At 50.6% G+C, this 22,402-nt stretch overlaps 1 pseudogene; it reads right to left on the bottom strand.

Annotated features, from left to right (window-relative positions):
* Positions 1–296: 296 nt before the first annotated feature.
* On the bottom strand, positions 297–14,244 carry LOC144148424 (uncharacterized; annotated as a pseudogene).
* Positions 14,245–22,402: the final 8,158 nt, after the last annotated feature.

Here is a 22,402-nt window from a genome sequence, read left to right as displayed (position 1 = left end):
GTATCCAAAGAGACTCGAGAGCCTCCCTCCGTCGTCCGCCCTGGACCAGGCCGCCGGAACTTCCGGGCAAACCTGTCACGTGAGGGGTTCGGCCGCGCCCCCTCGCTCTCACGGGCATCCTCCCGGAGGGGGAAGCGCGCGACCGCGAAGAGAGAGGCACCACCCCTCTCGCCTCCACGGCTAGCTGAGAGGGATAGATAAGAAAGATGGCGGAGCTCCGCAATTCCCACATCCCTCCCCCCTTTGACCAAAGCCGCTCGACCTCGAGGGCTCCGGGTGAATGGTGACCTCACCGTTCAGCGCCTGGAGAATTCGTCCAGCAGCTTCAGCAGGTCCCGGGTCAGCCCCTGGTCTTCCATGCTCTGCTCCATGGGGGTTGCTGCTGCCGGATCTGCCGCCCGCGGTTCGAGAACGGAGGCAAAGCCTCCTTCCGAAGTCCCCATGAACCCAGCCGCCTCGGCTGCAGGAGCTGCGTGGGCAGGGCTGTCGGCCCCCGGAAGCGCCTCCGCCTGCAGCACCGACCCGTTGGAAAAGCCGCTCCCTCCCGGGCCCCGGAGCTTGACCGGGGGTGTCGCCGATGCCACGTTGACGGGCTGGCCGACCTCTGCCGCCGCTGAAGCCAAAATTGCGGCCGTGAAGGCCGGATCAGCCCGCATTTGGGCCTGGACGGCCGCGAGGTTGACGCGGGCCGCCGCCTTGGAGTGCGACGATGCCGGCCCCTTGGCTTTTGTGGCGGCACGGTGCCGCGCAGACGCTTCGTGGGGGTCCTTGGCCACGACCAGCAGCCCGCAGGTCCCGCAGTAGTCGGCGCCGGCCTCTGCGGCCGCAATGCCGTCTGGGAACCGGGCGTGCTGCTCGCTGATCGTGCGGCGGCGGAAAATCCAGGGCACCCACTCGGGCGCCAGGTCCCTTTCAATTACCAGCTTGTGGTGGCTCCACGCCGCCGCGGAAAAATAGCAGCGCGGCGGCGCATGCCCCTCCTGGGATGTCCACGTGGCCACGTTTCGTCCCTTCTTTGGACGGGACGGTGTCTTCGGCGCCGTGGCTGCCGGTCACCACGAACGGTGCCCCGCTCCTTGCGGCGTCTGCTTGGTTCCTGCTCGCCTGGCGATGTGGACGGAGTCGCCGGCCGTGGGGTGAGGTGCGGGCCGTCCGCAGGATGGTGCGGACGCGGCCGGCGATGATGGAGCTGGCCCAAGGTGCGGGACTCGCGGGTGCTGCTTGCAGGGGGGGCCATTTCTCGATCGTCACTCGTCGGCGCGGGGCTGCGGAGTGAGGTACTGCACTGGAACTGGTTCTCCGCACTCTAGCTACATGGCGGCACATCTGATCGATGTCGGTGGCGATAGCGCCTTTGCAGTTTGAATGGGCTTCGATGGGGTGTACGGCTTTCATACGACAAGTAACATAATGCCAGTGACCACTGGGTAGTAATAGGTTAAGGGGTGGCTGTTCGGCAGATGTTTTTGTAAAAGAAACCTTGACCTGTATTCCAACTTATATGGTGCATATGAAATGCGCAGCAGCATTAGGGAGAGCTACAAGCTTAAGCGAACTCGTATATAGCAAGTGTTGAGTAGTGTTTTCTTTGTCGAAAACAGTACGGAAAACCGCAGGCGTGAACTTGCCTTTAGATATTAGCGAGTTCCCGCTCGACTGCGCGTAACTTAACGGGGCGGCTGGTGCCGCGCGCGCAGGAGATCTCCAAGGAACGATGCGAACAGTGTGGGGTTCACTTGAAGAACTGTTTTATTATACGCACAGGTATACACTACAGAAAGAGGGTAAGGGCACGAACAAAGAGGAGAGTCTCGGTGCCTCAAATGGCGATGGTTGGCGTCGGTTCGTCTGCAAGCGCGCACACATATAAACACACGTCGCTCGCTGGCGCCGCACCGTCCGGGGGTCTGTGGCTCTTCGGATGCGCCGCATGGTGTAAACAGCGGCCGCTTTTCGTTCCGATCCTCGTCTTCGGTTACTTGATCCGGGGCCTCCAAAGTCCTCCCGAGCTCTTCCCCGTCAGCGACGTGTAAACTTTAGACACGCCTTCCGAGAACGGAGGAATTCTTAACAGCAAGTTGAGGATGCAAGTTAACAAAACATTGGGATTTGACTGGCAAACACAGATGCAGTCATAAACCGCAGATTTCACGGAAGTTGGGTTTCTACCTGTGTCAAACACGGCCAGTTTGTGACGTGAATTCTGCCAGTATGGGCTTTGCAATGTAATGTGAATAAGTCGTTGCTCAAGGGTCACAACACGTGACACAGTGTGGACAATGTACAATGGTACAAAGAAAAAAAAAACCTTGTGGGCTGTGTTGATGTCCCAACTTCAAAAACTTCATCTTCCTGTTTTTCTTTTTTTTTTTTTCGTAGGCGTTTTGTTTGGCTATGAAGCTATAATGCATCGTTGTTAGTGTGAAGGAGTGATTGAATGAATTTGTCACTTTGACTTCGCACTGCTCACAGCCGACCGTAGTTGGCTTCTTTACAGGCAGTCAAGAAAGAGGTAAGCTCCATGCATCCTCCATAGCTTTGGAAAGGTCTGTTAGGGCATCCGACATGTACAGAAGGCCATGCTGACTTAATACGCGATCCAAAAGTCGCTTCTGTGTCCAACGATTTCACTGTGGTCAGGGAGACGTCCCACATGTAGGAGCTGGTCCAGCTTATTCTGTGGTTTTGTGGGCCTATTGGGAGTGCCCTGACTAGGAAGGCTAGTTCAAACTGCTGAAGAACATTGTTGCTGTTAAAGGGCGACTGCACTAAGAGGTAGAAGTTGAGACAGTGTTGAGATGTCAAGAATTGTGTCGGTGTAGGATGATCGTTGGAGCCGGACATTTGCCTCGACATTCCAAAGGGGTTTTCGAGCGCGTCTTGGCACAAGCGAGAAGTTAACAATACTTAAACCCCGGGGTCTACCTGTGTCGTGTGCACTGTGAGGGAAAGTGTGCTGGTAAGGGTAACAAGGAAACTTTTGGGCTGTCGCTTCACTGAGGAACTCGCTAGAAGCTCTAGAAATTGTCTGACACGGGCAACTTCTTTGCTGTCTGGTGTTAAACCTCGCCTTGAGTATCTCGACGTCGTGGCGTCGATGTTTGTCATCATAGAGACAAATGCGAAAGGTGCGCTGGAACAGCCAGGGGACAGTTGCAAACATGCAGGCCCCTTAAAGCTTTGTCACTGAAGAATGTGAACGCCAAGCTGACCTCCATTTATTCAAATTCATGAGGCTGGCAAATGGGCGATTCTTGCAGTCCTTTTTCCACGTTTTCCCCCTCCCAAAAATAAAAAGCATAAAATGGCAAACTGTGCCCACTCCAGAATGAATGAATGAATTTAGTATTGTCAAAGAAAAGGAAAGGAAAGTCCACCAGCAGGCGTAAATTGTCACACCTAGGGGTGGACACCGGAACACCTGCTGGTGTGGGGGTTGGGGCAGAGGATGACAGATTCATAGAGAGGACAGACAGAGGGTAGAGGTGACATATTTACAGAAGACAGGGCAGAGAGGGCCATATTGACAACTTAACACACACACACACACACACACACAGTCTGGTCCAGGAAAAAAGAGAGAAAAAGTCCACACCCAGGCGAAGCCCTGAGGCATCCAGGTAGCTGCCCAGCGCCTCGTGGACGCTGTCCCGCTCCCTGGTGTTGCCCGGCGGCCATAGCAGCTCATCGAGCAGCCGAGCCCTTCCTCCCAGAGCGGCCAGCAGTTTCGACCTCCCTGCCGCATACTCGGGGCACTCAAAGAGCAGGTGCGGCAGGACTGGACAGGTGCGTGACAGTGCTGGCATGCAGGGCTGTCGGCCAGCCCCAGGCGGTGCTTCCATTCAGCCGTCCACACAACCCCCACGTGGAGGCGCATCTCGAGCCTCCACACCCCTGCCTCAGCCAGCGTCCTGTCGCATTGCAAGTCTCGGGGCAGGCCCCGGCAGGCACGGACGCCCTTCCAATGGTCGCCCTCCAGCTGCCGCCAGTTGGGTCTCCGCAGGGTGACAGGCGGCAGCGCGTACATCAGTAGCCCCACGGCCGAGGCGCTGTACAGCCGCAGGGCTGTCTGCTGGGAGCAGCTTTTGTCTCGGGCGACCATCTTCCGTACAGCCGAGCTGGCGAGCTGTGCCCTGGCACGGAGCTCCTTGGCGGCCTGGCGGAAGTCCACCCTGTGGTCCAGGGTGAGCCCCAGGCAGCGCACCCTGGTCTTCCACTCGAGCTCCTCGCCGTCTATGTGGAGTTTCCTCGTCCGTCCGCGAGCGGCTGCACTTGGGTGCACCAGCATGCCCTCTGTCTTTGCAGCCGACAGCTGCAGGCCGACACCTTCGAGCTTGTACCGCACCGCATTCTTGGCTGCCTGCAGCTGCTGCACGACTGCCCTGCCATCTCCTTTCGGTCCCAGCACCCACAGGGCAATGTCGTCGGCGTACACCGACATGTGTACCTTGTGCCCCCCCCCCCTTTGGGCAGGCAGCCTGGCAGGGCTGCCATCACCAGGTTGAAGAGGAAGGGGCTGACGACGGAGCTCTTCATTGTGAGCTACATTGCTGTGTGCTGATGCAGCTGCTATGCCTGCCCTCAAGAGTTTCTGCAGGCCAGACGCTGCAGAGCGGACATCAAGCTGGTCATTGCAGCCCAGTGATCTTCGGAGCGTTCCAAACAACGACTTAACGGGGAAAATGAACTTCTTTGGGATGAGCAAGGAACGAATGCATGCCACAGTTGAATATGTGGTTAGCAAAAGTGCCTCGTAGGTGTCTCAGGAGGGGGGGGGGGGGGGGGGGGGTCAAAAATCCAAGTTTGTGGGTCGCTTGCTTTTTTGAGTTCCTCGACGTACAGTGGAGAAGCTACTTCAAGCCATTCAAGGCGTTGGTCATTGGGATCGTCGTAATGCCAAACATCGGGGAAGCGTTGTTGAACATGCTGCTGTTTGTTGCTCGTATCGTGTAAAATGAACCACCGGTACATGCTTTTCATGAACACAACAGTCGGCCCTCCAGCTGCAGAGCAAGAGTGACAGCTGTGTCCTGCTTGCTCCTTCAGGCTGATGTCACGCCTGGAGAAAGCTCTTCCAACAGCCTTTTCACATTCATCTTTTCGATGTTGTCGGGGTACACGTGCTTCCTAGTCAAGCTTCGCACCGGCTTGACAAGCCAGCCTTTCTGCATGCCGTACAGCTTCTTGACGAACATGGGGAAACCTCCCCCTTCTTGCCAAGGTCTCGGGCAAGGAAATGTGAGCGGACGTTCTTCAACGTATGGCAGTGGTCGAAACTCAAAAAAGGAGCCTATCTGGGTCACATGGATGCTCGATCTTGTAGGTAAGAAATCCCCCCACAAAGGTCCTTCATGGCAGTGACGTTGACTTTATGATTGTCAGTAGCGAGGCGAATGACCCTGAAGCCAGCTTCTTCGACCTTCCCCGTGACGTACTAAATGAACTTCGAGGGTTGGGAACCAATGAGGTCTTTTGTAAAAAAAAGTGGGGAACTGGTATATCCTGTAGGATGTTGCAGGCCCGTTGATGACACAGCAAAGCAAGGAATTGGCAAGCACAGGCTCGCCCGCGGGTTCATTGGCTACACCCACGTCGACGTGACCGACAAATTAATCTTGCTCCTTGTTGTGTTAAAGTTTTGGCTTAATGCGGGTTTCATCTACAATCAGGGAACAAGTTTTTGACTGAGGTGCATCAAGCGTGTCAAGTTCGAATTTCAGCCATGCTTGAATCAAGTTATTCACGCCTGTTTCTCCCGAGCTGCTTCCGATGTAATTTTGCAGGGTGTTTTGACATGGGAGGTTAAGCAGCATTTCACTCCTTGCATGCTCATAGGCCTTTGTGGACAGGTGCCTGAGTATTATGCAGTGGTGTACTACATCCTCTGTAATTAAAAACAGCGCAGGGACGAGGACGGAAGAAGTGACAAACTAGGGCGCTGTTTAACACTTTCAGGGTTTGGCTTCGACTTAATGACTTGCTTTGCGGGGACTTTTCCAGTGAAAGGCCCCATCTGTTCATGAACGCTTGACTGTTCCATTATGTCAAGTTCACAGCATCGCGTCCCAATGACATCAACCAGAGGTCGCACCTTCCAAAATTTATCTGTGTTGTTGGGGGCTGGACCGCTCGCATCAGTGATACCAACAGCGGTCCGAAGCTTAAAAAACCGTTTAAGATTCATCGCATCTGCAACCACTGCAATCCGGGTCCGCTGCTGCCAGTACATTCTAATTGTAGGAAATTTGAGCTTGGCCATGTACATCATAATGCCAAAAAGTGCTCTAATTTCCTGCGGTGTAGTGCCCAGGTCTGCGTCAGTTGTTCGGGAGTAATAGAGGTTTGAGCACTCTGCAAGTCTTTCAAGTGCGCTGTCAGGGAGGTACTTCATGAAATACTGAATAGGTTCAGCCGGCACCTCGTTTTTCGCGGGGGCTGTGATCCATGAGATGTCACCTGGATTGAAGGTTTTCTTCACCCAGTTTAATTTTTTGCGCTTCTATTTAACGACATCATCCTCTTCATCGGAACCCCTGCTCTCCCCCACTGCTGGTGCGGAAGCATTGCTTGGGCCTTCGAGGTCCATGTCCTATGATAAAGATAAAACGTAATTGTTCTGGGCACCGCTCTGCTACTCTTCATGTTTTGAGGGTGGGCCTGGGTTGGGGGGTCAACAAAGTTCACCGAGTGATTTACGCTTTCCCAACGGAGGTTCATATTAACTCCGTTCGCGTTGACCAAGTTGGGAATGCAGCTATAAGCCCGCCATTCATCGCTCCGTACGGTGATACCCTGCGCAACATTCGCGGCGATCTTCTTGCCGAGGGTAGCCGCATTCCAAATATCCAATGGACCTCTCCCGGGGTACGTCACGCGGCGGCCGTGACGTCACGGAAATCGCACGTGCTGGGCGTGGCCGGGAGGGTGGTTGGCAAAACATTCGGACCGGCGCGCGGCGCGTATGCAGTGAGGCTGCATTAGACGTGCGCAAAAGTGGAATTTTCGTTTACGTGTTGGCTTTTCTGATGCCGGTGGGCTGCTGTCCTCTCGGCTACCCAAATTTTGCGAGCAAAATCAGCGGCATCAGACTTTTCGGAGTCCCCACAGAGGTAAATTCGGCGTGTATTGTGGATGCGCGCAATGTGCCGAAGAGGCTGGCAGCCAAAGCAGCGACATAGTCTGCTCTTACTCGTAGCAACATTTCGCATTCTCGAACTTCAGCTGTTCTCCAAAGCGCAGTCATACCGTCTACATTGGCAGTCCGCGCTGATTCGGGCAATGAAATAATGAAATGCTACTGTTTATCAACCATCTGATATCATGCAGCACCAGCAGAAATTTGCTCAAGTGAAATAGGGGGGGGGGGGGGGGGGGGGGGGCAGACGGAAATTTTCTTGCTGCGAGATATTGTCATGTTTTGAGGAGGTAGAGCACTGTATTAAAAACACAATGAATGCCTAACCTGCTTAGGCGACGCGAAATAAATGTTTCGACGAGGGATCCGCGATAGCCGCCTGATCGACAACGACAAGTTTGGTCTTTTGTTATTGGGGGATCTGTTCAAGACGAACGAAATTCATTGCTTGTAAGTACAATAAATTTTTACCTTGATCAATTATATTCTGCCTTGAGGATGCCGGAAAACTGAGATGCTTGCCGTGCTCACATGTAGCATCGTGCCTTTGGGGCGAGATGGGCCGCTCACGCGACTCGAAAAATGTGTTTGCCCTTAGTGAACAGACTCACTGAATGTATTCATTCGTTGCGGCCTCCCGACGCTGGCGTATGCAGCGGGCGTACATGGACACTAACTTTAACTATCATGAAATAATGACTACCAAAAATATTTCAGTGCACTGTCGCAAGATATACGCACTAACCATATGTGGCTGCTATGTTACTCTCACAATGACGATGAACCATTTCGATATTTCACTGGGGTAAAGGTAAGAAAACAATCAGTCAATTTCGTAGAGAACGACATCATCGCGATATTTTTATTGGAATAATTTTTGCCTTTTGCTCTTCATATTTTTGTTTCGTTGCTGCTTATTTTACTATTTAATCCTTTCATGCTTTACCTTTCCTTTTTCCCCTCGACATGAAATCGTGTGTACGCCACTGTCTCCGGGCGACGAGCGTTTAGCTGCCTGAGGCACCGCGCTTAGCTTAAGCGGACCTCGAAAGCAACAATAAATTAGCCTTCCTTGGTATGTGTCCGAACACAAAGAATCATCAAAAACATTTTGGGATGCGTCACAACAGCACCAACCTTCAGAATGACTCGTTTAGGCTGTTCTGCCGCGCACTGATTATCCGAAAGCGTCGCCGTTCAGTTGACCGTACGCGATAAACGAAAGTGTTGCGGAGGTTGTAGATGCGGAAAGCTACATGGAGGTGCGACGGCCACAGCTAGGATAGCTAGACCCCCCCCGCAATGTGGGAGCCAGTGACGGCCCGAACCAACGGCACATCGTTCCTTTCGGGCGCCGCGCGGCCAGGTCGTGCCGTCGGCGCAGGCGCTTTCTGCCAACCACCACCTCACTTCGCGGCCGCCAGTAGGCGCCACCCGTCGCGCACGTGCGCTTAGTGACGTCACGTTGTTTACATACAGGGAGAGGTCCATTTGAATAGACGAAGCTTCTTAGTCTCCACCCAGAGGAGCGCGAAAACCTAGGGTCCTCCATCCTCCACGTCTCGAGAGACGTTGTCGCCAGCCAGAGGGCGTTCCCAGTTCACTTTCCGCTTACCTCGCAATAGGCACTCGTTCACCTGCACAACCTGGCTAGGTCCTCCCATTGGAGGTCGTGCGGCGGGCTCATTTTGTGCAACCTCTCGAAGCATGTTGCGCCGGTCCATCAGCACCTGTTTGCTCAGCTTAAAGTGGCATGCAATGAGCAGCTTCGTCTGCTTTGCCGAGAAATCCTTCGTCAAACAGAATGCTAGCCAGATCACCTCTTTCCTCAACAGCTTTACGTTAGGGCGGCCGAAGCGATCCTTGGAGGCAAAAAAGCTTCCCTGTCCGTTGCCGCCTCGCAACACTTCACTCCCATTGAGCTGCGAAAACTGTTTGCGGCACTGCGTGCAACGGAAGGCAGGACGGCGCCCCTTCGCTGACTTGCGGTTGTAAGTGACCACCTTTCCGTGGCAAGTTGGCTGCGATGTGTCCAATCAACGATGTGTCCAAAATACAACCAAGGAATATCTAATGAAAAATTACACAAAATGTACAAAAGTAACGCTGAAGGCAGGCAACAAAACATAACACGTACAAAAAAGTTGAAGCATCATGTGACAGTGCTTCATGGTTACTAGTATTCGGTGTTAGTAGTATTTCGACATTAGCAGTTTGTATGAATAAAGATGCTTTTTGTTGTTGGATGTGGCTTTCACAGCTCATCCTTCTCCGTGCCCAGGATGCGGTTCAGGACTGCCATTTGTTGGCTGTGCTGCTCAGCCCGTTCTTTCCGACGGTCTTCTCTCATTGCCTCCTTGTGCTCCCGGTATTTCTTCTTCTCCTCACGCCTGGCAGCAAGCATGCTGCTGGGCTCTTTCGTGTGATAACGCATTCATGTGGTCGAAGAAAGCCTTCATTTCTACCGAACGGGCACTGTTCAGTCTTGGCATGTTCCCCTTTGTCGTCTCCTACTCAACGCGAAGAGTTGGTCCAGGTGATCGTGGGCATCCTGTCTGTATCCTGGGGCTCTGAGCGTGTTAGCCCGCTACCTGACGAGCCTTTCTCTGCCGCATCACTGCTCGCTTGTGTGTCGACATACGGGGACTTCTTGAAAATAACACCATAACTGTCCCGCAGCTCTTCTGGCTCGAGGCTGTCGTCCTGCGCCTTGATCTTCTCAATCTCGTCTTCAAAGGGAACATCTCTTGGGGTCATGCCAGATGTGTTGTTGTGGCATTTTGCTTTTGTCTTCTTTCTAATAACAGTCTTGTGGTGGCTGGAGCACTGCTGTCCTGTTCTTGTGACATTGAAAGTCTCTGCGATCGTGTCTGCGAAGTACTCAAACATTTCTTTTTTGTTTCTGAACTTCTTCGTGGGCCCTACCTGGTCCATGTACTGCACATAAAGGTCTAGTAGGAACTTCGTTTCTCCTGGGGTCCACTCACATGCTGAACCTATAAATATAAGTAACTTGAGATTTGAACTCGACAGAATGCGTGTTACAAGTTAATCGCGAATTAACTTACTGGTGCGGGTGCTTGCCGTCCGTTTCTTCTTTCCTGAAATTTTCCAGTGCTTGAATGAGTAAATACACTTGCATTCTAGCAATCACAGACAACTTGAGTATGCAATAAGAGCTAGACAAGATAAAGGGAAGTAAACGGCTTATGGTGTCACATTTTTACAGTTGGAAAAAAATAATTCTTTTCATGATTTTTAAAACTTATCTTGCAGGGTGCATCCTGTCATTATATTTTGATTAACTCTGTATTTCTTCAGTAATTAAAATGCGGTCAGCTATCACTGTCCACGCAAGGTGGACTTTTACCTGACACTGATGTGCTGGTGCATCCAGAAGTGGTTCCGCTGGCATCGTCTAGCGGTGCTTGTACTGCTGGAGCTGGCGAGCCTGACACGGATGTGCCACTGCACCCAGGGGTGTTGGCGTCGATGAAGATTGCCTGCGGTGTCAGTGCTGGTGCTTGTGTACCTGCACCAGTCGCAAGGAAATATCATGGGGTTGAACGTCCCTGCTATAGACGAAAAGTAATTTTGAACGAGCACGAGATCCATGAAATGTCCACTATACCACAGGCCCCCTTGCTTCTTAGTTGCAACTGTAATTGTCAAGAAAGGTGGTGCACAAACTGGTCATTGAAAGCAACAGTTTTAGATGAAAAAAATCTTACTCGCTGATGTTAGTGCAAGCCAGGCATCTGGTGTGAAGTACTTCTTCAGCTTTGGCAATGGCGCTTTGCAGTCAAGTACGCAGCTTGGCAAACATTCAGGTCGAGCCTCTACATGACTTTCCTGCACCTGGAAGTTTCCATCAAGGGCACGACCTGCCACGTCCTCATCAGCAATGGAAGTCAGAATCACTGTAGTGGACAGAAAAGGAGACAGTTATAACTGCCAGCAACAGATGAGTAGTCTCTCAACAGTTGAAACGTAGAGGTGGAGTTATACTGCCTATTTGACACAATTGTTTTGTTCTGAATCAGTACGATAGAAAATTCATTGCCGAAAAGAGATTTACCAAAGATCCATAACTGTTTACATACATGACCATGTTTATGCTATGAAGTAGAAAACTCTTAACTAGGATAGCCCACCGGGAAGTACTGAAACTGGCTCGTGGCTTAAGATGTGCACTGCACAAGTAAATGCTATGAAGCTTACAGTACAGTTGCATTATATTCAGCACATGAATTGTTTTAGACATATCTGAAATTGGAGTGCAGTACACAAAACCTACAGCAATCTGTAATTCTGTCATAAACCTGCTCGAGTATTATGATGAACGTTTCTTTCATTTGCTTGCTAGCTGCCTCTGAAAGTTAAGTTCTACTGTTCTAGCAATCAATAATTGTGCTTACACTTTTCTCGTTCTTTTGAAGAGAGCTCCAAGAAAGGCACGGGCTGGCCACCTTTTCTGAGTTTCTTCAGCTTTCGCTGCCGAAGCCTTCTGGTTGGCCGTCCTCTGGTTTTAACCATCGGAAGCTTGATAGGGACGTCATTCTCTTCTGCATCCTGCTTCCTCTTATTCTGTGTACCATTCATCTGCAAACTGTTCTCTGGGATGTTGTCGTGTGGTTTGCTGCTGCACTGGTCATGTTCACCGCAGTTGGCATCAATGGTGCGTTCTTTGGAGCAGCCTGCTTCTCCCACATCATCCCCCTTTCAGCCACGCTGCGTTCAAGTCTTCAAGATGCCTGAGGCATGCTTGAAAAAAACTCTGCGCGGCAGTCTGCAGGTGTGTCGGCCAGAGCTTTTAAGAGTCTGCATGGCAAAGTTGTACCGTTGATTCCGGTTCATCTTTTTGAAAGAGGGCCCAGGCGTAGAAACAATTTCGACACTCTCTGGACAGTGGCTGTCTTCCGAATTCGCATCATCACATGGCCCAACAAAGCGCATTTGGTAGTTCTTAAACCAACGCTTGTGGACTGCTTTGTCCAGATCAGGTTTTGTTGACAACTTCACACACACTGCCAAGAAATGCCTGCACAGCAGCCCCATCTTTGAAAATGCTGTACAGCTGCAAGTCTGGCTGTGCAGGCAAACCTGGTGGCAAGCATCAGGTTTGGCCCATTTCAAGAACTTCCTACTGATGAGGCAGTAGTACCGGGGGTTAGGTGCAGAGGGACGTGGGTGGTGTTCTTCGGACTTCACCCACTTAAAGTGGTCGTCATATGGCGGTGAACAGCGAAGGCCCTGATTCCACCCTGGAGGCAGCGGATGGTTATGACTTTAAAGGGACACTGAAGTGATATGTAAACATTGCGGGATTACTAGCGCAAATTGTAGTCCAGAGTCCCCAGGCCATGTTTCGACCACTCTAGGCGCGTTTACGCGATTTTATTTAGTAGAAAAACTAATTCGAAAACGCTGTCCTCCTCTCTTTACGCTCGCCCATTTTCTGTGGCGTTTTCGTGTGACGTCAGGAGGGGATGAGCTGGCAATTGGCTGCGCCACGGCTGCGCTACTGCACGGCTCCCCGGCCGACAGAGTCAGTCGGCCCAGCGTTTCGTCCGCCGGCCGCCGGCGGGTCGTCGCAATCAAGGAGGTTAAAAAAAAAATGCTTGGTCGCAATTCGTTCGCTTAGTTGAAACGAAGCCAGGACACGTTTGTGAATGGAAGAATGTGCCTTTCTTTACTTGGTTTGTTTGTACACTGTATCTAGCTCCAAGTCAAGGTCGCTTCACACAAGCGCTGCACATGCGACGCTTCGCTGACTGGTACGCCAGTAGGAAAATATAAGGCCTCTTGAAGGCGGGAGAAGAGTCAGCGAAGTCAATATAGGTACTAAGCAAATAAAATCAACTGATATTTTTACCGTACAGCGTAAAACTAGGGCGCGGGAAGCACTCTTTTGCGCTGGGCGAACAAGCACAGCGGTCAGCAGCACGACTACGCATCTGCGAACGCTTTTCCGTCTACGAAATGCAATTGCTAGACGTGAGCTACTGTGGAAACTCGGGCGACGCTTACTGCACGATCGCAGTAAAACAAATAGTCACCTAAGCGGCTTGAAATGCCAAAACTAAATAAAAGTGTAAACCGGTTGTACAATATATACCCTATATTAGCAAGGCATTCGCGTCCCGCTCCGTGGCCTAGCGGTCTGGGGCGCTATGAATTCACCGCAAATGTTTTGCGAGTCACGAGTTCGAATCCCCGCGGGTACGTGCTTTTTTTTTTTTTGTAAGTTAACTTTTTTGTTTTCCGCCGATGTTTTCTATATTGAGTTCACCTTTTTTTGGGCCGCAACGTTCATGGCTACACGAACTAGTTCACAAAACGCGCGCAGGCTGGCACTGGCGCGCTAGCGAGTTCTCGGCGTGCTGTTGCCATAAGCACCGACTGCTTGCAGGCCGTGGGCACAGGCCAGAATGAACAGACCCTTGGCCTGGTGCCAACACGCTTTTTACGATACAGGCATGAGGGAGGCAAGCTCCAAATATGGGGGAAAAGCGCATGACATTTGGGCGTCTGCGGGTACGCGGAGGGCGTTCATGCACTGCGTAGGTCTCGGCTAGTGAATGCTACGACTACAAGCCGTCCTGGGAGGCTTATCTTGTGCATTTTACAGCCGACAACATGGCAGAAGCGCCGTACGATGATTACTGAGATATTGAGAATGCCCATCCAACAACGCCATTGGTTATGTTAGAACCGAAACCGAAACCGAAACGTGTTTGATTGCTAACCTTGGGCATCGTCCAATCACGGCGCCCCTCCTCCCAACGTCACAGCCTTAGTTGGTGCGGCCGCCGCAAACCGCGCATGGTAGTTTTTCTTCTTTCGCGCTTTGTAAAATAATTACCGATTTGTCAACCGGATAAACGATGAAAAGTGTGCTAATTTGAGCCAGTCTACGCAGTGCAAGCAAAAACGGGAGCTTGACAGATTCACTTCAGTGTCCCTTTAAAGTCGTTTGCCGTAAAGCCCAAGTCTCGGAGAGTTTGGACGCTCTCCCGGGCCCATATGCCACGGTAAGTAATAGTAATGCTCGAGACCAAAGGTCTCCCACCGACTTTGTCCAGTATCGACTTGTCCATGTACTTCATTGTCTTAGCCAAATGCACTTGCAACAGAGGGGCTCTGGTTCCGACCACCTGTACGTCGAGGACCGCCGACTGGGTGTCCCTTTTAAAGGAGTACTGACACCAAATTTTGATACCTAAAAAATGATATAATTGGCTTCAGTAGTTTGTACAGATGCCTCACAGAAATTTTTGCAGCGATCCGAGGCCGGAATCACATCTAAAATCGATTTTGATTGTCCAGGCCGCGAGCTTCCACAAATCGGCAGCACTAGCGCAATCGCTTTCGGCGTGACGAAACATTGGCCTACGTGTCTGGCCGGTTCAGGGTGACGTCATATAGTCGTTTTCAGAACCGGAAACAATATCCTGCGCTGCTGTTGTCGGTGGTATTCGTTTGGGCAGGAGACGTGGGCGTAGCTGTGTGAGCAATGCTTGTAAACGTTGCGTGTTCGACGTCTTTGCTCTTCAGTTCGTTGGCGGCGCATGGTGTTTGGCACTGGTGCCGAAAACGGCGTGGTGCGCGATGTCGACGGGCACCGCGGCGACGCGGCGGTGCGCGTCGCCGAGCTCGCCCAAGCTCACGGTATGCGAAGTACTGCTCGTGGAAGCCTGTCCGAGCAAATCGACGACGACGCCAAGATGCATTATTTTCCACGCGACGACATGCAGCGCTAAACGTGGACTGAGTTCGTGCGCGCCGGCGGCCGCAAGAACTGTCGCCCAAGCCAGCGGGCTCGGGGTTGACGGGTCACCGTGGGTGTTGGGAACTTAGTATCGTGGCGATTATTTGATCGCTGGTATCTGTACAACTGCGAATGACCATCCCTTACACAACTTTTCACCACACTATCATCCCCTTTTTCACATACGAAGCTTTATTTTGGCAATAATTTCCGTTTCTGCGATCGGTGACCAAGACATCTGCCGCGGCCTGTTTTGATTCTAGCGCGCAGGTGGCGCCATCTTTCGGCCGCTCACCGCACCGTGGTGCCGACAGTGCTGGGTCGGAGCGCCGAACCCCCGCTGCCGGTCAGCGTAGGCTTACCATTGCGGCAAATATCTGAACGCCACTTTTAAATTCAGCGCTGATAACAACTCCTACCACAATTTTGAACACACTAACATCTAGTTTCTCGCATGTAGAGCTTCTTTTTCGTGATCAGATTGATTAGAAGAGTGGCGACAAGCTGTTGCTATCACGGTCTGCGCCGGTTCGAGCCGCAGTGATATTAAAAAACGGACGACGGCAAAGACATTGCCGGCCTGATCGCCTGGCCAAATAAAGTTGTTCTGTCTGTCGGGTGGCAGTGACTCATCCGAGTCTGAAGATTCAGACGACATGTCGACTGCGCGGGCGAGTCGCGGACCATGTGCAATCATAGCAGACGATGCGGCGAACGCATGGATGAAAGAAAAACGTCCCTGACGTCACGGGTGAGACCGTGACGTAAGGCTTCCCGCTTGCAGGCTGGCCTTCGAACGGCCATTTTCCCGCGCGGCGACCAAATTTGAAATTGGTTGCAATAAACGTGCTATAATTAATTCTGTGTTGGCGGCTGACGGCTTTCGGTTCGATTTTCGTAATTACTAGGACAATACGTATTCTTTACAGCATAAAAACTGAAAGCGAGAAATTTCGTGTCAGTACTCCTTTAACAACCAGGTCGGGGGTGCGTTCGCCTTGAGGTGTTTTGAAGTGTGGCTCCTCTTGGACTTCAAAGCCAAGTTCTCTCAGACGTTTGGCTATTTGTCTCGTTATGGTATCATGCCCTCGGATCCTCTCATGGTGCGTGCGATGACATTTCTGAAGAATATGTCCCAAGGATTCCAGTTGTGTGCATCCGGCTCTGCATGTCTTGGGTACATTTTGACCTCTCTTTGTTCGGGACAGGCACGGCAGAGCATCAATTCGTATGCGAACCAACTCGATAAATTCCCTTCCTTTCAAAAATCTTGTGCCTTCGGTCAGCCACTTGCTTGACCCGGGGGCATTCTGTGCTCCGGCCAGGGACATTCCATCGGCCGACGAATGAAGCTTGTCGGTCCAAAATTTTCGTATGGCCTTGGGTGTCTCCAATGGGACTCCTTTCGATGTACACATTTTTCATATTTATCTTCATGACCATATTTATCTTCCTGATATGAAGATATGAAGTCATCTTCATGACTTCATATCTTCATGACTTCAGCAGGTCCCGGGTCGGCCCCTGGTCCTCCATGCTCTGCTCCATGGGGGTCGCTGCCGCCGGATCCGCCGCCCGCAGTTCGAGAACGGAGGCAAGGCCTCCCTCCAAAGGCCCCATGAACCCAGCCGTCTCGGCAGCAGGAGCCGCGTGGGCAGGGCTGTAGGCCGCCGGAAGCGCCTCCGGCCGCAGCGCCGACCCGTCGGAAAAGCCGCTCCCTCCCGGGCCCCGGAGCTCGACCGGGGATGCCGCCGATGCCACGTTGACGGGCTGGCTGACCTCCGCCGCCGCCGAAGCCAAAATGGCGGCCGCGAAGGCCGCATCGGCCCTCATTTGGGCCTGAACGGCCGCGAGGTCGACACGGGCCGCCGCCTTGGAGCGCGACGATGCCGGCCCCTTGGCTTTTGTGGCGGCACGGTGCCTCGCAGACGCCTTGTGGAGGTCCTTGGCCACGACCAGCAGCCCGCAGGTCCCGCAGTAGTCGGCGCCGACCTCTGCGGCCGCAACGCCGTCCGGGAACCAGGCGTGCTGCTCGCTGATCGTGCGGCCGCGGAAAATCCAGGGCACCCGCTCAGGCGCCAGGTCCTTTTCAATCACCAGCTGATGGTGGCTACACGCCGTCGCGGAGAAATAGCAGCGCGGCGGCGCGTGCCCCTCCTGGGACGTCCAAGTGGCCACGTTTCGTCCCTTCTTTGGATGGGACGGTGTCTCCGGCGCCGTGGCTGCCGGTCACCACGAATGGTGCCGCCGCTCCTTGCAGCGTCTGCTTGGCCCCTGCTCGCCTGGCGATGTGGACGGAGTCGCCGGCCGTGGGGTGAGGTGCGGGCCGTCCGCAGGTTGGTGCGGACGCGGCCGGCGGTGATGGAGCTGGCCCAAGGTGCGGAACTCGCAGGTGCTGCTTGCAGGGGGGGCCATTTCTCGATCGTCACTCGTGGGCGCGGGGCTGCGGAGTGACCAGATCGGGACAGTCGTGCCCGGTCGCGAAACTGGTTGGCTCGTCCGGGAAGCCGTCACCCCTGCCGGGACCACGGGAACCTTCTCCTGCCGGCTGGCGCCCTCTGGAGTCACCCCGCGCAACCCATTGCTGGACCTCGCGGCGTAGGCTGTGCGTTCCGTTGGCGCGCCTCCAGGAGCTTCCTCTGGCAACACCTCCTGTGCACAACTTTGCGCACTGGAGGGTGGTGACCCGGTCAGCGATCTCGCCGGTTGCAGGTGTTGTAGCGGTGCGTCGGGAACCTTCCTTCTGCACCTCCCTCTAGCTCGCAACCTCGCGACTCCGAAGTGGGAGCGTCGGCAGTTTCTCCCCTTGGAAAGTACTGCTTCAGCTCGCCCACGTGAATGGGGCCGCTGATTCGACCAGACCTCGGCTCGACGCCCCCTTGCCCTGCGCTCTAGAGCAAGCGCCGTCCAAGCAAAGCCCACTGTATCACTTATGATACGGTGAAAATTACCACGCTGTCATGCAGCCCAGATGCGCTACCCATCGCTGAAAATTACGCGTTGGGATCACAAAACATTCGAGGAACAACATCTGTATAAAAATTCAGGAACGATATTCCACATTTACCTTTGGCAGAGTAAAAAGATCCAGGCGGAATTGCATCGTGCGGGCTGCTGGAAGCTGCCATCTTTGACACTCGGGTAGCACGCTTCTGGTGGCGGGAATGCGAAGCTTCGAGAAGCAGATACCCTCTTCGATGTTTTGGGAGCGCCACCAACCGATTCTTGAGCTTTCAGTTTCGGTTTTCAGCCCAGGGTGCAGTTTCAATTTCGGCGTATCAAATATGATACGTTGGGCGTTGTGTGGTTAAATGCTGCCATGAACTGGTGCTGAGTGCCAGAACTCATCTTGAGGGAGAAAATAGAACCTGCACCTTCACTGACAGCCTTCGCATTGCTTCGTGCGCCAAATGCACCGAAATTTTGTTCCTGTTTTCCTGTGAATGGCTAAAAGAAGACACAGTTATAGCAGAGCGAAGAACCAGTCTCGGTACGTACTTGGTACAGCTGCGTATGTACTGGGCTGTACGACTTTCATGTGACAAGTAACATAATGCCAGTGACCACCGGGTAATAGGTTGAAAGGTGGCTGTTCGGCAAATGTTTTTGGAAAAAAAAAACCTTGACCTGTATTCCAACTTACATGGTGCATATAAAATGCGCAGCAGCATTAGAGAGAGCTACAAGCTTTAGCGAACTCGTATATAGCAAGTTGAGGATGCACGTTAACAGAACATTGGGATTTGACTGGCAAACACAGATGCGGTCATAAACCGCAGTTTTCACGGAAATTGGGTTTCTACCTGTGTCAAACACGGCCAGTTTGTGGCGTGAATTCTGCCAATATGGCCTTTGCAATGTAATGTGAATAAGTCGTTGCTCAAGGGTCACAACACGTGACACAGTGTGGGCAATGTACAATGGTATAAAGAAAAAAAAAACCTTGTGGGCTGTGTTGATGTCCCAACTTCAAACACTTCATCTTCTTCCTGTTTTTCTTTTGTTTTTCGTAGGCATTTTGTTTGAAGCTATGAAGCTATAATGCATCGTTGTTAATGTGAAGGAGTGATTGAATGGATTTGTCACTTTGACTTTGCGCTGCTCACAGCCAACCATATTTATCTTCTCTACAGACAGGCAAGAAAGAGGTAAGCTCCATGCATCCTCCATAGCTTTGGAAAGGTCTGTTAGGGCATCCGACGTGTACAGAAGGCCATGCTGACTTAACTCTTTCGTTACCACGCCTATTCAAATCGATCACCTGTGATCGATGATTTATATTGCCTATTTCGACATGTTGTAGTCGTTTGTCGTACACCTAATGCCGCCAGTGGTTAGTCTAGGCGCTGCCCTTTTAGAATCAGTTTAAATTTTCCCGCTCCAGCGACATTGAGATTTTTGACGGCGTTTTTTGCGAGCTGAGGTGCGTTTGTTTTTGAGGAAGGGGGCGTGGCTGCTGCACTTGAGAAAAAAGGATGCAGGTCGTGGTTAGGCTGCATTACCATAATATTTTTTTTGTCAAAAGGCTCCTGGCAAGTCAAATATCAAATAATGCGGTCAGCTTTGTAATCCGACAGCGTTGAGAGGTGATAATTACTTGAAAATGGCCCCAGCTATTCACTAATGATCTTTGGTTCGGACAAAGGGCAGCTTTATTCTCCCAAAGCTTATTTCTGGTGGTCCCCCGCATGTCTAGCAAGTGTGCCTGACATTTTCAACCAGTTTCCAGCAGTTTCGGTTTCGTTTTTGCATTGCGAAATTCATATTTGGCGATACTACGCAGTTACCCAACTACAAGCTCATTTGCCATGGCGCCTCCGTTGCCCGCTACTGCTCCTCAAAACAAGCATGCCGCTTGCGCTTCCACTTTATCTACGCCTTGCTTCTGCGATAAGAGCTTCCGCTGAAAGTCAAACGATAACGCCAAGTCGTCGGGCATCAGTTCAGACGAGGAGAACGCTTCCAATTGGCCTTGAACACCGCCAGCTGTTCACCGGCCAGTTTCGGTTTCATACGAGGGTATTTCCGGAGGTCTAGTGTTGCTTCTTAGTAGTACTGTCTATTCTGACAAGTCTCCAACAGCCTTGTATTTGTTTCTTTTCAAAATTGTTAGGTGGCGCTGCAATGTAGTAGGCTCGTAGTTCTGAACTCGCTTCACAGCCCGACGGCGGCTTGGTGCAAGCTTGCTGGGCATGATTCTAGTGCATTGTACCTTATTCCTGCAAGCAGGGCTACCATAGTGAGTCAGAACATGATAATAAACCGCAAATGAAAGTTCTGACTGATAAGTGATCATCAGAACGTCAACAAGCATCCACCAAAGAGTTTGGTTCTCAATTCCAAGTGGATTTTTTCACATCGCTTGCTTGCCTTCAATATTGTGCCGGTCATAATCATTGACAAGGTGTTGTTACATCACGTGTAGGCTAATTTGGGCCTTTAATAATGTCAAACAACCAGATTTCTTCTAGAGAACTATCCAAAATAGCAAAACTTGAAATAGAGGTTGGGCTTCACCACATGGCACGGACACCAGGCGGGCTGACATTTTCTTTTATATCTGACAAATTGTACTGCGCAACTCAATTTTTTTCTAGGACGGGTTTTTGAAATGTCTACCTACAAAATGTATATTCTAAATTTTTTCTACTACTGGTGGCTTATTATACACAACTTACTTTTTTCTTAATTTCTTCGACGCGTGGACAAAAATTTCGAATTCGATAATTTTTTTCGGAATCATTATTTAGGAAAACATTTTTAAAACTGATGTCGTTGGAAAGCGCAGGGAACAATCTGCATTTTATGTCACTGCAATGTGTGCCTAACCAATATGTATAGCACAAAAAAATGTTTTGTTAGACCCTTCAAAATTGGTCAATTTCCCGCGGTAACGAAAGAGTTAATACGTGATCCAAAAGTCGCTTCTGTGTCTAACGATTTCACTGTGGTCAGGGAGACGTCCCACATGTAGGAGCTGGTCCAGCTTATTCTGTGGTTTTGTGGGCCTATTGGGAGTGCCCTGACTAGGAAGGCTACTCCAAACTGCTGAAGAACATTGTTGCCGTTAAAGGGCGACCCGTATAAAAATAATTTTTTCCTTTCTGTTTACTTTGTATTGCCTCCGTGTTTACTATGTTACCTTTCTTTTGACTTTTCCTTTGTGTTACCTCTAGGACATTGACATGCTGTGTACTTTTAATATACTGCCGGACAAACAAACATCATGTTTTACCTCTGTGTGTACTAGGGTAAAAATAGTCAAAATCATGTACAAAATATATAGTCAAACAAACAAAAAATTCTGCGCTTTTTTACCACTCCTAATTTACCCCAAAAATATTTTGAGGGCCATATTTTACACTTAAAAGCTTTTGACTTTGTTTTGACCCGCGTACACACATCGGCAATATGACTGATCATATAGCCTCTGTGTTTACTCCAGTCAAAACGAAATCGCATTTTGACACATTGCCTGTGTGTGTACTTGGGTCAAAACGAAGTCAAAATACGCTATGCGCTTTTTACCACTCCCAATTTATATTTTTAATTGTCATATTTTTACCATATTTTTTATATTTTTACCACTCCCAAAATATTTTTGGGCTATAGCCCAAAATATTTTGAGTGCCATATTTTACGTCTTAAAAGCTTTTGACTTTGTTTTGACCCGCGTACACACACGGCAATATGACTGATGATATAGCCTGTGTGTTTACTCCAGTCAAAACGAAATCACATCTGACACGTTGCCTGTGTGTGTATACTTGGTTCAAAACGAAGTCAAAATACGCTTAAATTAGATGTAAACTATAGAGACAGAAAAACAATAAATGCCCAAGTTTCTTTTTTTTTTTAACCTTACGACCTTAAACATATTTTTCTGCACCCATATTTCCTTAAAACCACGGAAATAATACAACGAAGGGCACGGGGGAAAATGTTGATTGTATCAATATTATAAGTTGATGAGTCAAATTATATAATTAAATTGACTTCCTTTCAAATTTGCATATAGGTAAGTCAACATTAATAATTGTTTAACGTTTGTGATGATCTGACGTTCAGTTTACATTTTCCTCAGAATTTGATTAGAAATCAACACCATGAATTTATAGCTAACCAGCACAATTTTATTTTTATTTTATTTCACAATAACAATAATACAAGATACAACAATTTGTGTTTCACGAAACGATAAGCATGCTAAATGGCAAAATATCCCTGTTATTTTATGTACATTACACTTTTTAGCGACAACAGCACAGGAATGAATTGTATACAGGTATAGGCCCTTCGAAAAATGCACAAACAACTTTTGAAGTAATACAAACAGAAAAGTTCCACAAGAAAGTTACTTCTATAAATGAAGTATACAGAAGCATCACAATATATATTTGTACATGCTGCCACTCCCATGCAGGACTTTTGCGGGAAGGGCCCACCATAACAAAAAAGCATACAAAAAAGCATACAAGAAACAATTCATTCCCAGT

Source organism: Haemaphysalis longicornis, unplaced genomic scaffold, assembly GCF_048455015.1.
Source record: "Haemaphysalis longicornis isolate Haplotype H1 unplaced genomic scaffold, Haemaphysalis longicornis Haplotype H1 scaffold_8, whole genome shotgun sequence".
Taxonomy (NCBI): domain Eukaryota; kingdom Metazoa; phylum Arthropoda; class Arachnida; order Ixodida; family Ixodidae; genus Haemaphysalis; species Haemaphysalis longicornis.
This window is presented reverse-complemented; position numbering and strand designations above follow the sequence as displayed.